Below are 7359 nucleotides of genomic sequence, written 5' to 3'. Positions count from 1 at the left end.
TTAATAGGTGGACGTGAATGGTTCTTGACGTAGAGTAATTGTGATCATTCTTACAGACTAAACATGGACAAGGCATAAAACCATCCGCCCGCTTGTTTGCCTCAGCCGCAAGCAGAAAAGTTTGCACACCATTAATGAACTCGGGAGAGCATTGGTCATCGTACATCCATTGTCGGCTCATCTTCATTACACAACACCCAAAAGACCAAATTAATACAAGTTCATACATAAAGTGTTGGGGAACGTAGTAATTTCAAAAAAAATCCTACGCACACGCAAGATCATGGTGATGCATAGCAACGAGAGGGGAGAGTATTTTCTAGGTACCCTCGTAGACCGAAAGCGGAAGCGTTTATCAACGCGGTTAATGTAGTCGTACGTCTTCACGATCCGACCGATCCAAGTACCGAACGCACGGCACCTCTGAGTTCTGCACACGTTCGGCTCGATGATGTCCTCGCCTTCTTGATCCAGCAAGACGGGCGAAGTAGTAGATGAGTTCCGGCAGCACAACGGCGTGGTGACGGTGTTGGTGAAGAACAATTTCCGCAGGGCTTCGCCTAAGCACTACGAAAACTATGATGGAGGATAAACTAGAGGGGACGGGGTTGCCGGCATACGGCTTGGTGTTTCTTGATGTTGTTGGAAATATGCCCTAGAGGCAATAATAAATGGTTATTATTATATTTCTTTGTTCATGATGATTGTCTATTGTTCATGCTATAATTGTGTTATTCGGAAATCGTAATACATGTGTGAATACATAGACCACAAGGTGTCCCTAGTAAGCCTGTAGTTGACTAGCTCGTTGATCAACAGATAGTCATGGTTTCCTGACTATGGACATTGGATGTCATTGATAACGGGATCACATCATTAGGAGAATGATGTGATGGACAAGACCCAATCCTAAGCATAGCATAAAAGATCGTGTAGTTTCGTTTGCTAGAGCTTTTCCAATGTCAAGTATCTTTTCCTTAGACCATGAGATCGTGCAACTCTCGGATCCGTAGGAGTACTTTGGGTGTGCCAAACGTCACAACGTAACTGGGTGACTATAAAGGTACACTACGGGTATCTCTGAAAGTATCTGTTGGGTTGGCACGGATCAAGACTGCGATTTGTCACTCCGTATGACGGAGAGGTATCTCTGGGCCCACTCAGTAATGCATCATCATAATGAGCTCAATGTGACTAAGGCGTTAGTCATGGGATCATGCATTGCGGTACGAGTAAATAGACTTGCCGGTAATGAGATTGAACAAGGTATTGGGATACCGACGATCGAATCTCGGGCAAGTAACATACCGATTGACAAAGGGAATTGCATACGGGATTGATTGAATCCTCGACATCGTGGTTCATCCGATGAGATCATCGTGGAACATGTGGGAGCCAACATGGGTATCCAGATCCCGCTGTTGGTTATTGACCGGAGAGGCGTCTCGGTCATGTCTGCATGTCTCCCGAACCCGTAGGGTCTACACACTTAAGGTTCGGTGACGCTAGGGTTGTAGAGATATGAGTATGCGGAAACCCGAAAGTTGTTCGGAGTCCCGGATGAGATCCCGGACGTCACGAGGAGTTCCGGAATGGTCCGGAGGTGAAGAATTATATATAGGAAGTCCATTTTCGGCCACCGGGAAAGTTTCGGGGGTTATCGGTATTGTACTGGGACCACCGGAAGGGTCCCGGGGGTCCACCGGGTGGGGCCACCTATCCCGGAGGGCCCCATGGGCTGAAGTGGGAAGGGAACCAGCCCTTAGTGGGCTGGGGCGCCCCCCATGGGCCTCCCCCCTGCGCCTAGGGTTGGAAACCCTAGGGTGGAGGGGCGCCCCACTTGACTTGGGGGGTAAGTTACCCCCCTGGCCGCCGCCCCCCCTCCAGATGGGTTCTAGGCCGGTGCCCCCCCTCGCAGGGGGGCTATATAAAGGGGGGGAGGGAGGGCAGCAACAACAGCCTTGGGCGCCTCCCTCCTCCCCTGCAGCACCTCTCCCTCTCGCAGAAGCTCGGCGAAGCCCTGCCGAGACCCCGCTACATCCACCACCACGCCGTCGTGCTGCTGGATCTCCATCAACCTCTCCTCCCCCCTTGCTGGATCAACAAGGAGGAGAACGTCGCTGCTCCGTACGTGTGTTGAACGCGGAGGTGCCGTCCGTTCGGCACTCGGTCATCGGTGATTTGGATCACGGCGAGTACGACTCCGTCATCCACGTTCATTGGAACGCTTCGGCTCGCGATCTACAAGGGTATGTAGATGCACTCCCTTCCCCTCGTTGCTAGTACACTCCATAGATGCATCTTGGTGAGCGTAGGAAAATTTTAAATTATGCTACGATTCCCAACAGTGGCATCATGAGCCAGGCCTATGCGTAGTTACTATGCACGAGTAGAACACAAAGCAGTTGTGGGCGTTGAGTTTGCCAATTCTTCTTGCCGCTACTAGTCGTTTCTTGTTTCGGCGGCATTGTAGGATGAAGCGGCCCGGACCGACCTTACACGTACGCTTACGTGAGACAGGTTCCACCGACTGACATGCACTAGTTGCATAAGGTGGCTAGCGGGTGTCTGTCTCTCCTACTTTAGTCGGAACGGATTCGATGAAAAGGGTCCTTATGAAGGGTAAATAGAAATTGGCAAATCACGTTGTGGTCATACGTAGGTAAGAAAATGTTCTTGCTAGAAACCTACAAACCACGTAAAAACTTGCAACAACAATTAGAGGACGTCTAACTTGTTTTTGCAGCAAGTGCTATGTGATGTGATATGGCCAGAAGATGTGATGAATGATATATGTGATGTATGAGATTGATCATATTCTTGTAATAGGAATCACGACTTGCATGTCGATGAGTATGACAACCGGCAGGAGCCATAGGAGTTGTCTTTATTATTTTGTATGACCTGCGTGTCATTGAATAACGCCATGTAATTTACTTTACTTTGTTGCTAAAAGCGTTAGCCATAGAAGTAGAAGTAATCGTTGGCGTGACGACTTCATGAAGACACAATGATGGAGATCATGATGATGGAGATCATGGTGTCATGCCGGTGACAAAGATGATCATGGTGCCCCGAAGATGGAGATCAAAGGAGCATAATGATATTGGCCATATCATGTCACTATTTGATTGCATGTGATGTTTACCATGTTTTTGCATCTTATTTGCTTAGAACGACGGTAGTAAGTAAGATGATCCCTTATGATAATTTCAAGAAAGTGTTCCCCCTAACTGTGCACCATTGGGAAGGTTCGTTGTTTCGAAGCACCACGTGATGATCGGGTGTGATAGATTCTAACGTTCGCATACAACGGGTGTTGACGAGCCTAGCATGTACAGACATGGCCTCGGAACACACGCAATACACTTAGGTTAACTTGACGAGCCTAGCATGTACAGACATGGCCTCGGAACACGGAGGACCGAAAGGTCGAGCATGAGTCGTATAGAAGATACGATCAACATGGAGATGTTCACTGATCTTGACTAGTCCGTCTCACGTGATGATCGGACACGGCCTAGTTAACTCGGATCATGTTTTCACTTAGATGACTAGAGGGATGTCTATCTGAGTGGGAGTTCATTGAATAATTTGATTATATGAACTTAATTATCATGAACTTAGTCTAAAATCTTTACAATATGTCTTGTAGATCAAATGGCCCACGTTGTCCTCAACTTCAATGCGTTCCTAGAGAAACCAAGCTGAAAGATGATGGCAGCAACTATACGGACTGGGTCCGGAACCTGAGGATCATCCTCATAGCAGCCAAGAAAGATTATGTCTTAGAAGCACCGCTAGGTGAAGCACCAATCCCAGAGAACCAAGACGTTATGAACGCTTGGCAATCACGTGCTGATGATTACTCCCTCGTTCAGTGCGGCATGCTTTACAGTTTAGAACCGGGGCTCCAAAAGCGTTTTGAGAAGCATGGAGCATATGAGATGTTCGAAGAGCTGAAAATGGTTTTCCAAGCTCATGCCCGGGTTGACAGATATGAAGTCTCCGACAAGTTCTTCAGCTGTAAAATGGAGGAGAATAGTTCTGTTAGTGAGCACATACTCAGAATGTCTGGGTTGCACAACCGCTTGTCTCAGCTGGGAGTTAATCTCCCGGATGACGCGGTCATTGACAGAATCCTTCAGTCGCTTCCACCAAGCTACAAGAGCTTTGTGATGAACTTCAATATGCAGGGGATGGGAAAGACCATTCCCGAGGTATATTCAATGCTGAAATCAGCGGAGGTGGAGATCAGAAAAGAACATCAAGTGTTGATGGTGAATAAAACCACTAAGTTCAAGAAGGGCAAGGGTAAGAAGAACTTCAAGAAGGACGGCAAGGGAGTTGCCGCGCCCGGTAAGCCAGTTGCCGGGAAGAAGCCAAGGAATGGACCCAAGCCTGAGACTGAGTGCTTTTATTGCAAGGGAAGTGGTCACTGGAAGCGCAACTGCCCCAAATATTTAGCGGATAAGAAGGCCAGCAACACAAAAGGTATATGTGATATACATGTAATTGATGTATACCTTACCAGTACTCGTAGTAGCTCCTGGGTATTTGATACCGGTGCCGTTGCTCATATTTGTAACTCAAAACAGGAACTGCGGAATAAGCGGAGACTGGCAAAGGACGAGGTGACGATGCGCGTCGGGAATGGTTCCAAGGTCGATGTGATCGTCGTCGGCACGCTACCTCTGCATCTACCTATGGGATTAGTTTTAAACCTCAATAATTGTTATTTAGTGCCAGCTTTGAGCATGAACATTATATCTGGATCTCGTTTAATTCGAGATGGCTACTCATTTAAATCCGAGAATAATGGTTGTTCTATTTATTTGAGAGATATGTTTTATGGTCATGCCCCGCTGGTCAATGGTTTATTCTTGATGAATCTCGAACGTGATGTTACACATATTCGTAGTGTGAATACCAAAAGATGTAAAGTTGATAACGATAGTCCCACATACTTGTGGCACTGCCGCCTTGGTCACATTGGTGTCAAGCGCATGAAGAAGCTCCATGCAGATGGACTTTTGGAGTCTCTTGATTACGAATCATTTGACACGTGCGAACCATGCCTCATGGGTAAGATGACCAAGACTCCGTTCTCCGAAACAACGGAGCGAGCAACCAACTTATTGGAAGTCATACATACCGATGTGTGCGGTCCAATGAGTGTTGAGGCTCGCGGAGGATATCGTTATGTTCTCACTCTCACTGATGATTTAAGTAGATATGGGTATGTCTACCTAATGAAACACAAGTCTGAAACCTTTGAAAAGTTCAAGGAATTTCAGAGTGTGGTTGAGAATCAACGTGACAGAAAAATAAAATTCTTACGATCAGATCGTGGTGGAGAATATTTAAGTCACGAGTTTGGTACACACTTAAGGAAATGTGGAATAGTTTCACAACTCACGCCGCCTGGAACACCTCAGAGCAATGGTGTGTCCGAACGTCGTAATCGCACTCTATTGGATATGGTGCGATCTATGATGTCTCTTACCGATTTACCGCTCTCATTTTGGGGCTATGCTTTAGAGACTGCCGCATTCACTTTAAATAGGGCTCCGTCGAAATCCGTTGAGACGACACCGTATGAATTATGGTTTGGGAAGAAACCTAAGCTGTCGTTTCTAAAAGTTTGGGGATGCGATGCTTATGTCAAGAAACTTCAACCTGAAAAGCTCGAACCCAAGTCGGAGAAATGCGTCTTCATAGGATACCCTAAGGAAACTATTGGGTATACCTTCTACCTCAGATCTGAAGGCAAGATCTTCGTTGCCAAGAACGGGTCCTTTCTGGAGAAGGAGTTTCTCTCGAAAGAATTGAGTGGGAGGAAAGTGGAACTTGATGAGGTGATAGTCACCCCTTCCGTGCCGGAAAGTAGCGCAGCGCGGGAAGATGTTCCTGTGGTGCCTGCACCGACTGGGGAGGAAGTTAATGATGATGATCATGAAGCTTCGGATCAAGTTGCCACTGAACTTCGTAGGTCCACAAGGACACGTTCCGCACCAGAGTGGTATGGCAACCCTGTCCTGGAAATCATGTTGTTGGACAACGGTGAACCTTCGAACTATGAAGAAGCGATGGCGGGCCCGGATTCCGACAAATGGCTAGAAGCCATGAAATCCGAGATAGGATCCATGTATGAAAACGAAGTATGGACTTTGACTGACTTGCCCGATGATTGGCGAGCCATAGAAAACAAATGGATCTTTAAGAAGAAGACGGACGCGGATGGTAATGTGACCATCTATAAGGCTCGACTCGTCGCTAAGGGTTATCGACAAGTTCAAGGGGTTGACTACGATGAGACTTTCTCACCCGTAGCGAAGCTGAAGTCCGTCCGAATCATGTTAGCAATTGCCGCATACTATGATTATGACATATGGTAGATGGACGTCAAAACAGCATTCCTTAACGGCTTCCTTAAGAAAGAGTTGTGTATGATGCAGCCGGAAGGTTTTGTCGATCCTAAGAATGCTAACAAAGTATGCAAGCTCCAGCGCTCAATCTATGGGCTGGTGCAAGCATCTCGGAGTTGGAACATTCGCTTTGATGAGATGATCAAAGCGTTTGGGTTTACACAGACTTATGGAGAAGCCTGTGTTTACAAGAAAGTGAGTGGGAGCTCTGTAGCATTTCTCATATTATATGTGGATGACATACTATTGATGGGAAATGATATAGAATTCTTGGAAAGTATAAAGGCCTATTTGAATAAGTGTTTTTCAATGAAGGACCTTGGAGAAGCTGCTTATATATTAGGCATCAAGATCTATAGAGATAGATCAAGACGCCTCATTGGTCTTTCACAGAGTACATACCTTGACAAGATATTGAAGAAGTTCAATATGGATCAGTCCAAGAAGGGGTTCTTGCCTGTATTGCAAGGTATGCAATTGAGCACGGCTCAATGCCCGACCACGGCAGAAGATATAGAAAAGATGAGTGTCATCCCCTATGCCTCGGCCATAGGGTCTATTATGTATGCCATGCTGTGTACCAGACCTGATGTAAACCTTGCCGTAAGTTTGGTAGGAAGGTACCAAAGTAATCCCGGCATGGAACACTGGACAACGGTCAAGGATATCCTGAAGTACCTGAAGAGGACTAAGGATATGTTTCTCGTTTATGGAGGTGACGAAGAGCTCATCGTAAAGGGTTACGTCGACGCTAGCTTCGACACAGATCTGGATGACTCGAAGTCACAAACCGGATACGTGTATATTTTGAATGGAGGAGCAGTAAGCTGGTGTAGTTGCAAGCAAAGCGTCATGGCGGGATCTACATGTGAAGCGGAGTACATGGCAGCCTCGGAGGCAGCACAGGAAGTAGTCTGGATGAAGGAGTTCA

This window comes from Triticum aestivum, chromosome 6D, assembly GCF_018294505.1.
Source record: "Triticum aestivum cultivar Chinese Spring chromosome 6D, IWGSC CS RefSeq v2.1, whole genome shotgun sequence".
In the NCBI taxonomy this organism is placed as follows: Eukaryota; Viridiplantae; Streptophyta; class Magnoliopsida; order Poales; family Poaceae; genus Triticum; species Triticum aestivum.
Note: the sequence above shows the minus strand (reverse complement) of the source record.